Genomic DNA, 18,518 nt, shown 5'->3' with positions numbered 1-18,518 from the left:
ACCTTTTCTTACAGTAGTCTAAAACATACGCAGTCTACATCCAATGGAACTTAGCAGAAAGGGAGGCTAGCAGAGCGAAGGCTCAAAGGTCGGAAGATAAAATCTGTTACTTGTCAACCACTGCTGGAATTCGATCCAGTGACCTCAGGATTTAAAGTCGGTGGTTGTTTTTTTATAAATCTACCAACCCTAAATAATTCTTCGTATACACATCAGAATAATAGAATATTAGAACACATTACCTGTACCTGTGACACCAAAACGCATCTGATCAGCAAATCATAATAATGATAGGCCTGTAGATGTGTTCGCTATCAGTCTGAATCAAGGATGCGGTGGTGTTCCTTTTATCGGCAAAAAAATGCAACGAATCCTTCTGCCAATTTGTGTAGCTTGCATGATAGGCTGACAAATTAATTGGAGATAATCAAACAAACATTTCGATTCGTCTGTATGGCTTATAACAATTAAGACTAATGTCTAGACAAAATGATGCGTTAATGTGAGTATAGTCTTGAATATAGAATGTCTTAAGTATAGACGTATCCTTTTTTTTTAAGTCATGCAACGTCGGCTATTTTGCTCAGCCGCCAAATACAATAACATATCCATAACATTTATTGGATTGCGTAGCGTAATCATGTCAGCAACATGTATGGCAGGACATAATCATGATTACTTTGATTTATTTGATTTCAGACTATTTCCACATTGACGAGTTGCCTTCATTCCAATTCCCATTAACGTGAGTTTTATGCATTCCTTGTCAAGCCACCGTTCTGACAGACCTAAGTGCCGCCGGGATACACACTTTGACATCTTTCGCTTCGGTGACTCCTGCTATATCATACAACCCGAGGCATTCTCCAGTTGTTTGCCACCGTTCACCCGACCTCAAGAGATCATCAAAGGATCGTGTTTTTCCCCCTGATTTCACACAGGAGACAAGGAAAATCATTTGAGTGGAAGATTCAAACGCCAGAAGAAGGTGGCGCTCCTGCAGCAGGGGAATTGCAGACATCACATCTATCCGAATCAACCCTCCTTTTCGGTTTTACTTGATTTGGGATTTGGAGGTGTGCCTCGTATAGAAGTTAAGGCTACCCGTTAAGCAGGAGTATTGATGAAGTCACCAACAATTGGTTTTCTTATTTGGGTGTCTCGAATGTTTCCAGACACTAATCTTTCCAGTAATGTAACATGATTTGTGCGATTCTGTTTCCAGAAGTCTACCCCCAGAAACGATCAGAAGCCGATGATAAGACAGATGACGTTTGTGAGAATATAGGTGTTTAAGTTGACATTGCAGGACATTGGGCATTAAGAAAAAACGAACTTATTAGGAGTCAGGAGACACGAAAGAGAGGAATGAATGAATGAATGAATGAATGAATGAATGAATGAATGAATGAATGAATGAATGAATGAATGAATGAATGAATGTATGAATGAATGAATGAATGAATATATAAATATATTAAGAAAAAATGAATTGTGGAAGTTTGGAGAGTTGTTAGTTGATAAATCATTTTTTTTGTAAACAAATACCAAATGTTTTCAAGTTTTCAAGCAAAATCACATTATTTTGCTATGTATTTTGTTGGCTTGGATGCTTGTGTCTATATCAGGATAATTTATTGACTGCATGGTCACTCATTGAATTCAGTAGCAAAATTATTTCATCATGACGGTAAGTAGATGGACAACATGTCAATATAATCCAGGGTCATTATTCTTTGGATATTATATTGAGAAAACTGTCTGGTGGTGAAATACATCTCTTTCGAAACACTGAGTGGTCGGCCGCCAGGCTAGCGTAACAACTTTACATTGCGCAAAGCGGTTTCTGAAATCTTAGTAGTACTTACTCAGACTATTACAAAAGAAGAAATATCACAAAGAATGTCTAATATTTCTGATAAGCCTGTAACACTGTGTCAATTGTCCTATTTAAAGCATCCATATCAAAGAATACGATGAGAATGTTCCAGCGTATAACATAGTCACACAGTGGGTCGCAACCTTCCTGCAGTTAAATAGCACTGACTTTAACAAAGATTTAATGGTCTATGTTGATCCCTCTAATTCTGGAAATATTTCGACTTAATCTCGCATTGTGAGTATCTTTTGTGTAGTTGTCAAATATCATACATTTCTATTGCATTTTCATTGTGCACTTGACGAAATAATGATTGGAAATGAAATGAAATTGAAATTGAAATGAATTAGACGTTGTAGATGATTGATTGTTGCTAGTGACTTCTGCGAACATCCTCATCTAAACGAAACAAAAGAATACCTCACCCAAAAGGTAAGCCATGCCAGTGTTTGAATAAAATAAAAAAGTAACCCCTTGTTTGATGTTCAGCGTTTCTTGAGCACGGCTTGTCGGTTTCTAGGCGTTAATCAAACGAGAAATTGCTGTCTACCTTACCTAAATCTGATGTTAGTAACAACTACTCATGCTGCATTGAGTCTTGACGGCTTTTCCTAGATAATCAGGGGGGGGGGGGGGGCGGGATAGGTATTCATCGTCTAAGCCGTAGGGTTCGTGCAAATATTGGCTATCATACAATGCCTTGATAGAGTACAAACCATCACTCTTTTTTTCCAAAATCGGATGATTTGAAGCTGTTCCACAAGTTGATGGCATGTATCGACTTTGGAATATATGTGACGGTGATAATCTTTACATACGAGACCCGACTGCCCCTTTTATGTACCCTGAGGGTAATTTTAAGCGGGTCGATTAGAGTGAATTAATTCTAGGTGACCTAATTCACATGGAGATGCGGCACAATCCAGAATAAGGTGCGGACCCTTGGCAGCTCGGCCGCCTGAACGATGACTTCACACTCCAGTGCCATGAATGCCTTTTATTAGTCTCCTTGGAGAAGTTCAGGTCAGTGCGACAAAAGGCCGCTGCCGAAGGAGGTGATTTGAAGCAAGGAAACGAATCGAAATGAAGCGGGGAAGGAAATGTTCTCCTGGAAAACGAGAAAAGAAGAAGAAAAAAAGGCAACGGATTTAGAAAGGAATGACGCTCTCAGCGGGACTGGCAAGTATTTGAATCACCGAAGGGGAATCAGAAAAAGAATGAATACAGACTTGGGCAAAGGAAAAGGAAGATGGTAGATATGAAAGCTACTGCAACTAAATTACACACTGCTACGCAAAGAGAGTAAGTTCGTGAAATCTTATTAAACATTGCTTGAACTCAAAAAGGAATCAGAGAAAAAAACCACAATCGATAGTAACGACAAGAAAGTTCGCTTCCAAGAAGAAAGCAACATCTGAAGTGAGGTGACGTAAGACGAAACGGAGAAATTCCAGGGTAACATTTTCCTTAAAAGCTGTGATGCCTGGAATAAGAAATCAAGTCAAAACAGACCAAAACGAATGGAAAAGCTGAGTGGGAAAAGTGAAGCTTCCAGTATCATGATACAGACAGGTGGATGGTGAAGTTTAGACAACTTTGTCCATGTTGAATGAACAAAACTTTTCATATGGCATTGTGATCAGAAACAAAGTAAAGATGAGATAGTTGGACGGGTTATTCGTTACAACATTAGATTTCATGAGATTACCATAGCAACAGAAGAATAAGGGTTACAGAAACACCTTGTTTACCACTTTCTACAAAAGAGGTCTGCTGCTACCAAACAAAACAAAATTGTTCTAGCATAAAGTTTAAGACTATTATTGTTATTAGCTTTTTTGTCAGTATAGTGCCAAGAGCTATACGTAGGGCAACATCTTACCGGTAAGCTAAACTTCGATTCTACACAGGGCAAACCCCATGCCTAGAATCATGCAATGCCAGCCGCTCATGCAGTCAGTAGCATTAAAAGATTCCCCACATAGGCAACAATGCTGCACGCGAAAATGGAAAAAGAGGTGATGTGTAAAGCCCCTATACGAGTCACATATAAACACGGATCCTCAAGGATCTACACGGCGATACCCGGATCATGCCGGCGATAATCCGGGGAGTTCCGGGATAGTTTTGTCCTGGATGGAGCGCCGAAGAGCGTAGATGAATGAACACACGCTATCAACACGGCAGCTACACGGATAAAGCAGGAACAGCACGGCATCTATATGGCATCTACACGGCATCTTCACGGCGCGTACACGGACCATGCCGAACCCACCCGGCAACTACACGGTCCATGCCGGAAGAGCACGGAGTCTACACGGACCATCAGGTCGTCTACGCATGGACCAACACGGCAGCTACACGGACCACGCCGGCAGACGAAAATTTACCACAAAAAGCGAGCTGATTTTGGATTTTCATCAATCTTCTCGTTCTCGTTACGTAGGGACCGTGTAGATCCGTGTTCATCCCTGTAATACCGTGTTTGAATGTGATGGTCCGTGTAGTTGCCGTGTGGCTGTCGTGTAGGTCCGTGTAGCTGCCTTGATGATCCGTGACTGTCCATGGACTGCCTAGGATACTTACGGCACCGATTGTTCCAGGCAGCCACACGGACCTTCACGGCAACTACACGGCAGCCACACGGACCATCCTGGATTGCTCTGCCAACACGGGCCATCCCGGATAACGCCGGATGTTTTTGACCTCCAAAAAATGCCGTGTTGGCCTCCCGGATGTCTCCGGACCTACACGGACCTACACGGACCTACACAGATCACCCCGGTACAGATCCGGTGTGATCCGGCATGTCTATGTGACTGGGGCTTAACCATAGAGTTATCACAGGAACAGGTTTGGGGATAACTCGTTTCACTCGGTCCTGTGCTTAGTCTCTCCTATGATACCAAAAACGAATACAATACTAGTACCTTCCTGGTCTCCAACTTGCTGTATGTTTCATTGAAGTGTCCCGGTGTAAGCATGTGATGAAACGCGGGAGAAAAGGAAACAATAAGCCAGTTCGTAATTAGCTCATGGGCACGTTCGTACAAATGACCTTCTTTTTTCTCAGTTGGTTAGGCACTTCAATCGTTTTCAAAGAGACATTATGCGTACCGGTAAGCTTGCCCGACGTAACAATTCATGGAATTCGTGTTCAAAGAATGAATGAACTTGCATAGACCAGGTGACCAGAATGGTCCGTCAATCAACCGTTGGGGAAGCATCCATTTCATTGCTTTGCATTGAATGCATTAAAAAACTAATTATTCATATTGCCAAATACCAGGCTTGCTGTCAGGTACTAGCAAGCAACATGTACAAGGATTGCATGCATAATCATTATATGACAGATGCTTATCTCAGTGAATTTAAAAACCAACGTGCCTCTTGGTACAAACGACCTTTTTCTGCTCATGCGCAAAGTGGAACTACGAACTGGCTTATAGACGTGAAGTATTATGTCAATGAACGCAGGAAATGTTCCCACTATCGACGAATGTCTTCAATGCTGAGGTTGGGTCAGCCCCCCGTTCTATCACTGAAGCGGTGTGTAGTATGCGCGAGTTAATCTAGCGAGCAGGCGAGTCGAGATTCTGAAAGTCAAGTGCTGCCTAATTTGCAGCATAAAGTCAGATGCGATGGATGATTTGGATATAGGAAGACATTCTTTTCAACTTAATTATTCAACTTTTCAAGTGTTAAAAAATTCAGAGTCATTCACCCTCACGTCCACTCCGTAGTTTATCCATCAAGGACAATCTTTGTTCCCGTGTGAATCAGACCTTGGATTCATCATTAGGCAGATGCCACGAATGCAGTGGATTAAGAGCATAATTCGAAACAAAAATTCGGGAAGCGCGTGCCTAGATGCAATGCAAGTGAATAAAGCTACAAAGAATGTATCCCTGTATACCCAGTGAAAACGGCAAAAACGATCGGAAGCACGTTTCTATCATACGCAGAAATCCGAAAATCCGTTTTTATCCATAGTGCCTGATTATCATCTCCCAACCCGACCGGCTTAGCTTCAAGCCTAGTGTATTTTACAATCACAAATCAACATAACACCTTATATATATATATATATATATATATATATATATATATATATATATATATATATATACATACATACATAAGTAGAAGAAGGAGTCTAGAGTACGCCATTTGTAGTTCCAACAAGGTTCTTATTAACAAAATTTTCGGTCTTCGTCATTGTATACACTGGCGAAGGCCCGAAGCGGGCTAAAAATTTTTGTTGATAAAAACCTTGTTGGAACTACAAATGGCGTACTTTAGACTCCTTCTTCCACGTATTATGATATTCGAAGTCCAACACGTGGAAAATTCCAAGATGAGCATATCACAAAGGAAGGTTAACTAGAAGGCGTCAAAGTTCTCACTGATGATATATTGGTATGGAGACTTAACATGCTTCATTTGCAAAATGACTGGTGTGTGTAACAAGGCCTTCTGAAAAAAGAGGAATCTGAAACCTCATCCTTCCCGCTGTCGCTTCAAAAGGAATAGGAATATGATTGAAGTCGCATTGATAGCAAGTAAAGAGGACGCAAAGCACCCCCTCCCCCCCCCCCCCCCCCAAAAAAAAAAAAACATCAAAGAAGAGGAAGAAAAAAAGATTAAATGAATTACAGTCAGAGCAGGGAATGAATGGCACGCACATAAAAGAAAATCGACTGAGCAACAGCAATTCTTCATCACGGTATTGGAGAAAGCTCATTTCGAATCACGCGAATGACAACGTACCTATAATTTCCATAAGGTGCTTGACGGGGATGAAGATGTGTGGGAGTCTCAACAAGTACCTACGTACTTTAGTTTGAAGAATGTAGTAACTGACGTTACATCCCTCCTTGCTCGGTTAATGCGATGTTGCACAACCGGTATCATTAAATGCGGCTCCTCAAAAGAAGAGGTGGCGGCCGTGTGCATGCACGACAAGCTCGTAGCTTATACATCTAAAACGTTAACCTCAGAACAGCGAAGATAAGTGCATTTCGCTCAGCAGTAGTATGTGACTATATTTGCTGGCATGCGTTATCCATCAGCAGCAGTATTATGGTTTAAAGGGATGGTATAGTTTTGGTTGAGATGGGGATTCAGATTTTAACTTTTTGCGAGATAATTAGAAACCACTTGTAGAATGTAAAAGAGCATACAATTCTAAGAGGAATACAAATATTTGATGAAAATCGGTTTTGAAATGGCTGTGATATAAAAGATGAAAAGTAAAGCAAAATTGTCTTAATAAAAATGTGGATCCGACCTTTTCTTGGGACCTCTTTGTGTTTTTGTTTTTTTGGTTGTCTCTCAGCCATATCAAAACCAATTTTCATCAAATAAACTCTGAATTTCTCTAAGAATCTATCCTCTTTCATATTTCATAGGAAATTTCTCATTATCTCTCAACCAAAGCTCCCATTCCTCACTGAAGAAGATGTAGATGAGGTATAAGAGGATGCTATAGCAGTAAATGTTTAACCTGGTGGAGGTAACTACAACAGGCTGGTATAATGCTGAAGGTGTTCGCTACTAATGTTATTAAAGTGAGTAAGTTGCATCCATGGAGTCATGTTTTTCACTTTTCACTCCTTTACTGCTGGCCACGTTGATATCCAACGGAGCAGTCTGCAATATCATCACGCCCAGCGACATATACTATTATTACACGGGTAATGATCACCAACGCTTTTTGATTTGTCATCAACCAAGGCACCCTGGAAGGCAATTTAACAGTGAGTGGACCTGATGATGAGCGTGCGGCACATACATTGTAGGTGGAAATGAGATAAATTTCCATCGATTAAAGGGAGGTATGTACTCTCTCAAGCAGTATAAGTTGTCATCAAAAAGTACCGTTGACCAATATTGTAGCATCAAATGAAACGAATGCCCAAACGTATTTCATAGGCATTATCTCTAAAACCACGAAAACATGAGTTGTACACTTAGTATTATTCACACACACACACACACACACACACGCAAACACACACAAACACACACACACACACACACACACACACACACATATGAAATTGCACTGCACTATTCAATTTACTGCTAATTAGTGTCGCTGTTACAATCAACCTGGATAATGAAAAGCAGAACTGAATAGAATATTGGAGTAGAATCTGAAAAGAGCATGTAGGGTCTACATACGGGCACTATGCACTGATAATGAAATCCCCCAGTACAATGCTGTAGGATTCGCCTGTAGCTCTAATCGGTGCCTCTTTATGTTGAGTTCGCCATGGTGAAATTCGAAATTAAACCGCTGATGTTCAAATTAAATGCAGCGTAGCTTTTTTATGCGAACATCTGAAACAACCTCAACATTTTGTTTTCATATTTTTACAGTATTATAAAAAAAATGCAGAACATGGGACATATGTTACCGAAGAGTAAAGGTTGAGATTGCATCGATTTAAGTTTTAGGTGTCAATTGAAAGAAACGTTAGGTGTCAATCGAAAGAAATGTTATCAGGAAAGAATAGATATTTGCTAACCATCCGTTACCATGGTTACACATGACAATCATGGCAACATTCGTGATTGTTGGTTGTCAACAAGTTGTAACTACGCGTAGTTAGGGTAGGGGGGGCCTTCCTCTTCTACGACATCAACATATATTTCGCCCAATGTGAATATCAACTCCCAAGAAATGTTTTCTGTCATTTTCTCTCAAACTAATGTTATGTTTCTTTTGCCAGTCTCTCCCAGACAGACTTTCAGTTTCAGAATCATTACCAGCCATTGTTTGGTTAATATTCCGTTCATTAGGACGGTCTTTTCAATAGGCCTGAAAATGGCCTCTCCGGGCAGCCGGGTAAACGAAAAAATTTCCGTGATGTTTTCTTTTTGTTTTTGTTTTTCTTCTTCTTCTTCTTCTTCTTCTTCTTCTTCTTCTTCTTCTTCTTCTTCTTCTTCTTCTTCTTCTTCTTCTTCTTCACGAGTAAGAGTCCGTCTTTCTTCGCTGTGAAGCTTGATGACATGAAATACAGTATGACTAGTGCTTTGCATAATTCTTGTAGAACAATGTTTTGGATATAAGCTTCCCATTAAGAGCAGTGAGGTAGAAAAAGTATGCGTGAAAACTTTCAAACAAGCCCACACCAAATGACTGCAGAAGTATCAAAACTTTTAGATAATTATGAATTTGTGCAACTTATCTATTTTAAATTTAGTGTAACATCATGGCTACTCCCCTTCACATGCACAGGCGCACCACATTCAATGATAAAACATCATAAATAAATGGAGTACAAAGGGGACTACTATTTTCACCTCACAAACTTAACATTCTTCGGGGATAAGCATTTATAAATCTTAAAGACATTTTGGTGCTTCCTCTTCCCCTGACATTGCGATGCTGGGGACTCCAACAGAATACTTAAAAAAAAATTCTGGCAAAGTCCAACATACAATGTACATTGTACTCTGGGCACACATTGAGATGCTTCCCTCGCAAAGGCAAACTTGCATTGTCATGTACTTAGAATATTGGAAGGACAATTTTCAAAGTGATGAAAACGTGACTTATTTTCCGAAACGACCAGGTTGTCCTTTCGACAAGGCTTGGTACAGTGACCTTTCCAGTACGAAACGTGCTTGACGAGTTTCGTGTTCCGCTGGTCCGTACAAAGGCAGATGAAAAATCATCGCTGGCGATGAAGATTTATGATTAAGGAGAATAATGACGTAATAAAGAAAACTCTTCCTTGCAGCAGAGTCAGTTTTATGTTCAATATTTTCGTGTTTTCAGTCATTTCTATAGTAAACAGAAGTGACTGCAAGACAACACTGGACAAGGTTTACTTGTGACTAGAGAAGGAAAACAATATTTTGGAAAAAAAGACAACTCTTTAAGATTCTAACTTAATTGCATTCATTTTGAAGTGATATTTGCATTGCCCATTATATTAATGGTTTATATACCAATAACATCAGTGCATGCATTAATGTAGTTTTTTAATTGTAAACGAAAGCATTCATATTCACTTTGGTGATTATGAGTATCATCAATATTGCTGATACTTTCTTGATATCGTAGTCTTATATATATATATATATATATATATATATATATATATATATATATATATATATATATAAATATATAATATGTATATATATATATATATAAATGCATATATATATATATATATATATATATATATATAATATTATTGTATCAATCAGGCTGGATTTATTTTCACGCCCTCAAACATGGCTTTCTAGATGTTGATATTGCTCCTTAGCAATAATGTCTGTAGAAAGTGAAGACAAAATAAATGCAGAAAATTCAGAAGCAGGTTTGGAGGGGGGACGATTTTTTTAATATTCATTCGTCAAGAAGAAACCTTCCAGCTAGGATTGTGTAAGTGGATATATGTCTTAGCAGAAAGACTCCATTCCGACAGGCGGATCGAGTTGCACGACTGCTTCGGGTCTTCGATTAAGTGAGAGTACTTAGGCTGGATTTGCCTTGAACAGTTTGCGGGTCAAAAAACATGTATATTAGGTGCTACAAGTTGAGTCAGTGCATATCCTCATAAGAATAAGATCCGTAAAGCTCGTATGATATGGTTCCATATGTGCCAGTAATGTTACCCCAGATGTTTTAGTGTGGTTTCGCTGTCCGGAAATAAGTCGGGGGAAGATCTTTCCCATAGGTGTTCTCTTTGACATCATATAATATACACTGTCTCCTCTAATATCGTATTAGATATACTGCAGGAAGCTGATGAATATGTCACGTCGTACTTCCACTTTGCCCATGAGCAGAACAAGGTCACTTGTGATTACAGACATGTTGGTATCCAAATTCACTGAGATAGGCATCTGTGACGTAATGATTATTCATGTAATATAGATGGTGTAAATTAACGGACAATTCCAGTACGCAATTACAAACTGTAACATTGCCCAACGTAACAGTTCCGTCGGGCAATGTTATGCATTGTGTCTCTTTGAGAAAGAGTGAAGTGCCTAGCCAACTGAGAAAACAAAAGGTAATTTGTACAATGTGCAAAAGAGCTAACTACGAACTGGCTCATTCAATGTAAACTGACAACAGGCTATGCATGTACGGTACATGTCAAGTTTCTTCATATTGGTAGGTTTTAGTACTCGGTGCCTTCATACATAATGATGCACATGATTGAGAAAATCGGTGAGAATTATGTGAACGGTATACAATGAGCTATAGATGACAAGGCATAGGGAACACATATCTGCATTGTCGTATTTGAAAACTACAGTTTGATGAAATTAATCATCTATACCTCCAAACAACGATCAGTGCGTGAATATGAAAGGGGGGCCCTCAATCGTGTATGATGGAGACTCTGTCTTGGTATGCTACCCCGAAGTACAGATGTTTTATCAATAAGGCAGGGAAAGCACTGCAGACTTTACATGGAGGAACATCTGATGAACCTCTAGGCAAAGTTGCACGAGCGGAACATAAGCCAAGATAGCTTAAATTGGTGCCTGTTGACGAGTCAATATAAACGTATTTCGTTACGTGATTGTATCATCTGCATGATATTCCTCAATTGCAGTTATGGCTTGAAGCCATTGTTATCTTTTTCTTAAGATTATATAACTTATCTGTTTTGTCTTGTTTTGGTGGCAATGCTTTAACAGTTAAGAATAATATATTTCTGATGCTTAATGAACAAAACGCTCAACTATTGTAATTTTTTAGGGTCTCTTTTAACCTCTTCAGTGTTGCCATTGCTCTAGCAGGAGGCCCTGTCATTGTCATTGCCCTATAGTGCTGCCGGGTTGGCTGGATACCCATTTGTACATCTGGGTCGATGGGGACATGACGGGTAAAAACATCTAGTCCAAGGACGAAGACACTTCATTGTCATTTTTTTTTTAATTTTCATTTATTTTCATATCCAAATAGTTACAAATCATTAGAAGGTAACATTGGAAGGGGTGCGAACTCTGAACTTCCAATTGGAAATCAAGAGTCTCATCCACTGAACCGCAGTACACAATATGGTTTTCTGCTATACAAAGACAGGTTATTTATTAGACAGTTTCGCACAATTCTAACAGATTAATAAATCAGTACAATAACATTGACTTTGACATTGGTATTGACTAATGTGTGTGTGTGTGTGTGTGTGTGTGTGTGTATGTATGTATATACCCTTGTTAGTGTGAGTAACATGATTCAGTATAGTCAAAGAATACATTTTTTGTACATGTCAATACTTTCTCGTGAAGAAATGGTCAGTAGGATTGATTTATAATCGAGTTGTTATGTTGAAGAGAGATGATTGGCAGTATAAGTTTATAAAATTGATTTGTGGTTTGAATGGCATTTGTACCGTTTTATGTTCATGTTACACCCAGAATGGGTTGATTTATGAAAGATTTGAATGAAATCAATAAAATATCATGGGAAAAAATGTGGTGTGTGCGTGATTTCCCCATCATCTCTACGCAGAGAAGACCACACTTATCAGCCAGTGAAGAAGGCCACCCAAGACCCTAAAAACCTTCTTTATTCCTAAATTAAGGAAGAGGAAATAACCCTTTGACTTTCGCTCTCGCCGTCCTTTCAGCCTGCGTGCGGCGACCCTTGGCTAGCACCAACCTCAACATGATCGGGCAATTGAAGAGCGAATGGCAAAAGTTGGACACGGTCACCCATTTTACCATCACACCAGATGCCCACCAAACCCCCACCTGGAGCCCACCTGATTTACAGAAGAGACTGGGTTACACTTTAAAACCTGCAAACAGGAGTCGGTCGCGTCAATACCAATATCATGAATATGCAGTGCTGGAGCCTATGCCCTTCAGGATCCTGCTAGTGTGGTCAGCCAGAACAGACGGCTCATCATCACATCCTGTCTGAGTCTCCCGACCTTGGCCCACCCGGAGGACAATGGAGGAAGGGACCTGGCAGATCCTACCCCTGAAACCCTGTCCTGGATTTGGCACAGATCAAGCCAAAGAAATAAAAGCGATGACTTTGTTTACGTCTGTTGCACATTTTTCTTGTACGTTTGCTTTCCTTTTATCATTGCACTGCTACATATTATAAATCATAAATAGTTTTCATAAAGACTTCATAATTCAAATCCTGGGTTGGCATTAAGTTCCTCAGAGAGCTCGTCTTCACCTAAACTGTCATCTGTCGTGATTGTTACCATAATCTTTTCTGTACATTTCTTGGTCTCTACAGAATTTCCTGCTCTGAACTGTTTCACCGTCCAACTTTTCTCATTTTAATGGACATGTTTCTCCTAATAACATTGATCGACATAATTTTTGTAATTGAAGACGCTTCTATCTTCCGCCTATCGCTTCAGCAGGACCTTTATTGGCGATCGCCTGACATTCTTTGCTCGACGTTTTCCCCATATTTTGTTTGTTTGTATGTTTGTTTGTTATACTTGGTGCACTCAGTGTGGGTGTTCCGATCCCTGACTGATTCGAAGAGCGCCAATTACCGCAAGAACACATGTTATCCGATGACATCGAGCATACGCTGTTATAGGTAGACCATATTAACAAGAATGACTTTTAATGACTAAAATGGAGCCGAACGAGAAACGGCCGCTTCGAGACCACTTTATCGAAGCTCTTGACGTGGTGGAACATTGAAATAATGGGATAAAAGCTGGCTGGATTAGGGCACGTCTTGGGTGATTAGCTCATACACCTTGTTCGTATACCTTTGGGATGACGTGATAGACCTTCTGTTTTGGCGGGCTTTTTATGCTGAGGAAAGAGTGTCTTACTTTGTGCGTGTAGATATTTCTTTGATTCTTGGTCTGGCTACTGGAGTGAAGGGATAGGGTTTGTTTGTGGCTGTAGTACCTTGGTTTTACGAATGGAAAGATCTCAATTTCTGTTTCTTTCTGGAGAGAGAGGAATATTCATATATTTATTTTTGTTAAGAAAATCAAATTGAAAATAGTTCATGTAAATGGTAAATTCATTCACTTGCAGGTATGTAATATCAATATGACCCACCCAACATACCTTCAAGATCAGTTTCTTCTTTTTTTACAAAATGGGAGAAAATTTGCAGAGTAGAATTGAGTCTTGTGCATTATTTTGTCAAATGGATGTATGATGAGACATTTACTTAGCAATTACAAAATTCGAACAGTCACAGCAGAACAATAAAGCAACGGTTCAAAAACATAGACCTTCTGAAAGATTACTTATTCTCTCCACGGATATCGTGGAAATTTTAAGAAGCTCAAGTTAAATGTAAATAAGGGAATTAGAGTGGAGAGGAAATGACAAACGAATGTGTTTAAAAGAATATAGGCCAGAGGAAAAAAACACGGAAAAAAAAAACCTCCACAAAAACAGGCAGCCATACAGTGACTCGCTCTGTAAACTACACTAAACATTTGTACTGTGTAAAATAGTTCATATGTATCTAACTATTTTTTTTTGTCTCTTAGTTGTTGGCTCTTTTTTTTTTTTTTTGGGGGGGGGGGGGGGCTTTTATCCTTTGAAGGCGGGCGTACTGTGAAGAGTGAATTCAATTTTCTCGAGCAAATTCAAGCTGATGAATAGGATCAAACTGTAAAAACCGATAGGTCCATTCCCCTATCCCCAACCATCCCTCCCCACCCCCACCCCCACGATCCGTATGCCTTACCACTTCAGTGAAAGGACACGGAGGTACCTGAGTATAGGCACTGATAGAACACCGTTGGCAAACCATACCTTTAAGGGAAATTCTGGTGCAGTTGGAAGTTAATCTGCAAGGAAAGAGCAAAACTTTCTTAGCACAGCAATGAAAATTTGATCAGAATAGGATGAAAAGTAATGTACTTATGACATTTTAAAGATTCGCTATATTTTTCAGGAAACAGTTTCTGAACAGTCAATACAAATATGCAAATAGTGAAGTGATGATGACATCCCCTCACAACCTGCCATTTTATAGTTTGTTCAGAAAATGTTTAAATTTTTAATTTTTCACTGAAACGTAATTTACGCCCCAGTCTCAAATCATGATGGATCTAACCGATCATTGTTTTGAAGATATTCAACCAGGAATAGCATCATGTTTTATATAATATTGAATATTCGTCATGTTTTTTGTCTTTTTTTGCACACGATCAGTGGAAATGAGGGGATGACATCATCAGCTTCCTCATTTGCATATTCATGTCAACTCAAAGAGAACAGTTATACAGAAATTTAGCGAAATTTCACATTTTAATAACTTCCCTAATTTTCATCCGACTTTGATCAAATTGTCATTGTATATACTCGTAAGATTTTACTATTTTGTATCAGACTAACTAGTAACTGGACTGGAATCCCTCTTTAACATGATGAGCAAAGTTTCTGTATAGTCTCAAAAGATACAGATATCAAAAGAGACAGTCTAAGGTACAGCAGTTTTGAATGAGTAACGGGATTGCCTTCGGGACCTATCCTCGGTTAGGATATTTCTTGTATCTGGGTCATAATGTTCGATTTGTGAGCCAATTGAATTTTTGGATTATTTTAAATGAATATCTGACGAACTTCAATATTAAGATTTTTTCTTTGGAATGGTTGCAAAATGAAAGTGCAGTTTCAATCAAATACGATAATACAACAGACATGTTTCTCATTAACTTCAGACTCTGGTTTATGAAATAGCAGATATGAATTCAATTCTGTAATCAATATGCGAGCTTACACAAAGATGTTCTTTCGGAAATAACGATTTTGTTGTTGTTGTCGTTGTTTTACGGTCTTGCCACTTTGAGTCTAAATTATGCGTGCCTGTTTATCACCCTCACCCCGGTCACAATTATTACCCTCGATGAAAATTTTGAATTGGCTCCAGCTACAAACGCGCACTGACAGCACTTATCATAAGATCCATCATCACTATCCCATTCGATTCGTTAGGGTTCATTATTCTAACGGAATGCACGCAAGAATAAATGGATTCTATCAAATAATCACCGCATGATAGGTTTCAAGGACGATTTAGAAATATCTATGCTTGCATTCGCAATGAGTTGATAGAACGTTGACTGTATAGCTGGTAGCTTAGAGTGTTGTATGGGATTGATTCAGCCGATCGTGTGTCCCCTAGAAACTTTGAATTTAGTGCAATCGATATAGAAGCAAATGGCAAGAGTTTTGATTTCCTCTTCATCCCATCTGACAGTGCGATGAGCCATCAGATTAAAGCCAGCTCATGTAGAGTTTCATGTTTCATGGAGATTAGTATCCGGTGGTATCCTCTATATATACATGACTGTTTCCTACGTATAGGTGTTATACAACTGCGAAGCTAGATATATTACAGTATAGAACCCAATTCACCTGTCATCCGTGCGTTGTTAGCTCAAATTTTGGGAGAGGTAATGCCCTTAGTTTATTCTTCCAAGACACGATGGAAGAGAAGTTTTCTAAACTGTTCGTTTTTCTTCTGATTCTCACTGCTGCTTTCTTATTTCTGTTGCTGTTTGTCTTTGATGGTCGAATGACCACTTCGCAGTTAAACGGCATTTTGCAGTCGACAGTAAAAAGACCAAAGCGATTTGGGTAGCAATCTCAAGCCTAGCAGCAACTGCCTACTCGCTTCTCGTGGACTGCATGCAAAATACACGCTCACCAATCTATACTCTCTTGGCAGCGCAAGATGATAGCATAACTTTGACTTGCCTGTCGTTGATTCCTTTTTTTTCCACACTCTCATAGCTTCATGTCTCATCCTAGAAAATGATGATATCAATACATCCACAGGTCGCAGTTGGTTTCTGAGGTATCCAAGCTCCTCTTCCCTCTCTGTGAATACTGTCATCAAAATGTTAGAGCTTCTTCTCCTCCTCCTTCTCCTCCTCTTCTTCTTCTTCTGCTTCTTCTTCTCCTCCTCCTCCTCTTTCTTCTTCTTTAATTCATTTAGAGAAAAGGGTATCAGTGCATTTTAAGTACGATGCTGAGTTAACAAAATTATTGTAATTATCTGGTTGAGTTTGTTTATAGTGTGTCAATAATGTGATCAATCATAATTGCTCTTGGGTTAGAAGAAAGATGTCGAAATTTCGATATTCCTCGTCAGAATAGTTAAAAAAGCGCACCATGCCACTCAACATTGATTGTTCGGGGGGTGGGGGGCTGCTTTTGAACTCTGGCATCCCTGGAAAGGACACACTGTGTTCACAGTATGTTCACAGTGTGTTCACAGTACTGTGTTCACATAATCTACTATGGAAAACGCTCGAATCTAACAGTGTGAAGATTATTTCACACTGTGTTGTAGTTTTTCCACATGATATTCACATAGTAATGTTCTGTTTCACACTGTGAATTGATGATACACAATGTGTTCATACTGTTAACAGCTGGTTAAAACTCTCGAATTTAAAGGGACTGTACAGTACTGGCTGAGGTACGGATTCATGTTTTGAACATTCCTAAGTGAGATAATGAAAAGCCTCTTATGAAATATGAAAGAGCATGTGATTTTAAGAAGGATTCAATGTTTATTTGATGAAAATTGGTTTTCAAATGACTGAGATATCCAAAAAAAAAGTGCTAATGATAAAAGGCGACATGCCACAACTTTATTAGGATCTCTTTGTTTCACCTTGTTTTTGGATATCTCAGCCATTTCAAAACCAATTTTCATCGAATAAACTTTTGATACCCCTAAGAACCGCATGCTCTTTGACATCTCATAGAGTGGTTTCTGAATATCTCGCAAAACGTTAAAAGCTAAATCTACACCTCGACCAGAACTGTACACACCCTTTAACACTGTGAAGAGATTTCACACTGTGTTTTGCATTGTGTTTCACATTGTGGGACACTATATTCTCTCCAGCAGGAATGTGACAGAATATTCTTCTACTCTTTAGTTTGCGAACGTCAGAGATTCTGAAGATGTGGCTGGGCACACGCTAATGGCCATCAAAGGAGCAACATAGCCGGTATTGGTCACGGGAATGGCAGTCTTGGGATGTACTCACAATAAACAGAGAAGAATCGTGACATGCATTGACGTCGAACTGTAACGTCTTCATTATGATCCGTTTGGCATTTTTATCTTCTCTCTCTCTCTCATCTCTTGCTATCCTTTTCTTTCTCCTTTTTGTCTATTATGTTACATATTACATCAAGCTATTATTTTTTTGTCTTCAGCACCTCTTCTGCCTCTCTCCATCTTTTATATGTTTACCTAACCTTTCTACAGTCTTTTTTTTTCTAACTTTCATTCATTTTTAAAAGTAATCGAGTTTTCTTTTCAGCATATGAATAATATACAATACTTCTCTATTTTAGGTACTGTTTATCTGTACAATATTTTTTTTTTTATGAGTATGCCCTAAATATGAAAGATGGATGGAGTATATTCATTAGCTGTTTACTGTCATTCATCTGTATTTCTAAGGAATATTTCCTCCCTACTTAGTTTTTTTTTTTTCACATGTATATGTTATTCTTCCATTCGTACCCCGACATTGAATGTTGCAATAGCCACAAAATGGAGTACGTATGAAAAACAACTTCTGATGCTGTTCAGAAAAGATAGAAGGCCAAAAACATCCATTGAAAGAGATTGATATGTGTTGTAGTAATCTTTTAAGGTACAATTTTGGTAGACAGGAAA

This window comes from Diadema antillarum, unplaced genomic scaffold (assembly GCF_040938485.1).
Source record: "Diadema antillarum isolate AM-2024a unplaced genomic scaffold, OU_Dant_1.0 scf00000211, whole genome shotgun sequence".
NCBI classification, from domain to species: domain Eukaryota; kingdom Metazoa; phylum Echinodermata; class Echinoidea; order Diadematoida; family Diadematidae; genus Diadema; species Diadema antillarum.
This window is presented reverse-complemented; position numbering follows the sequence as displayed.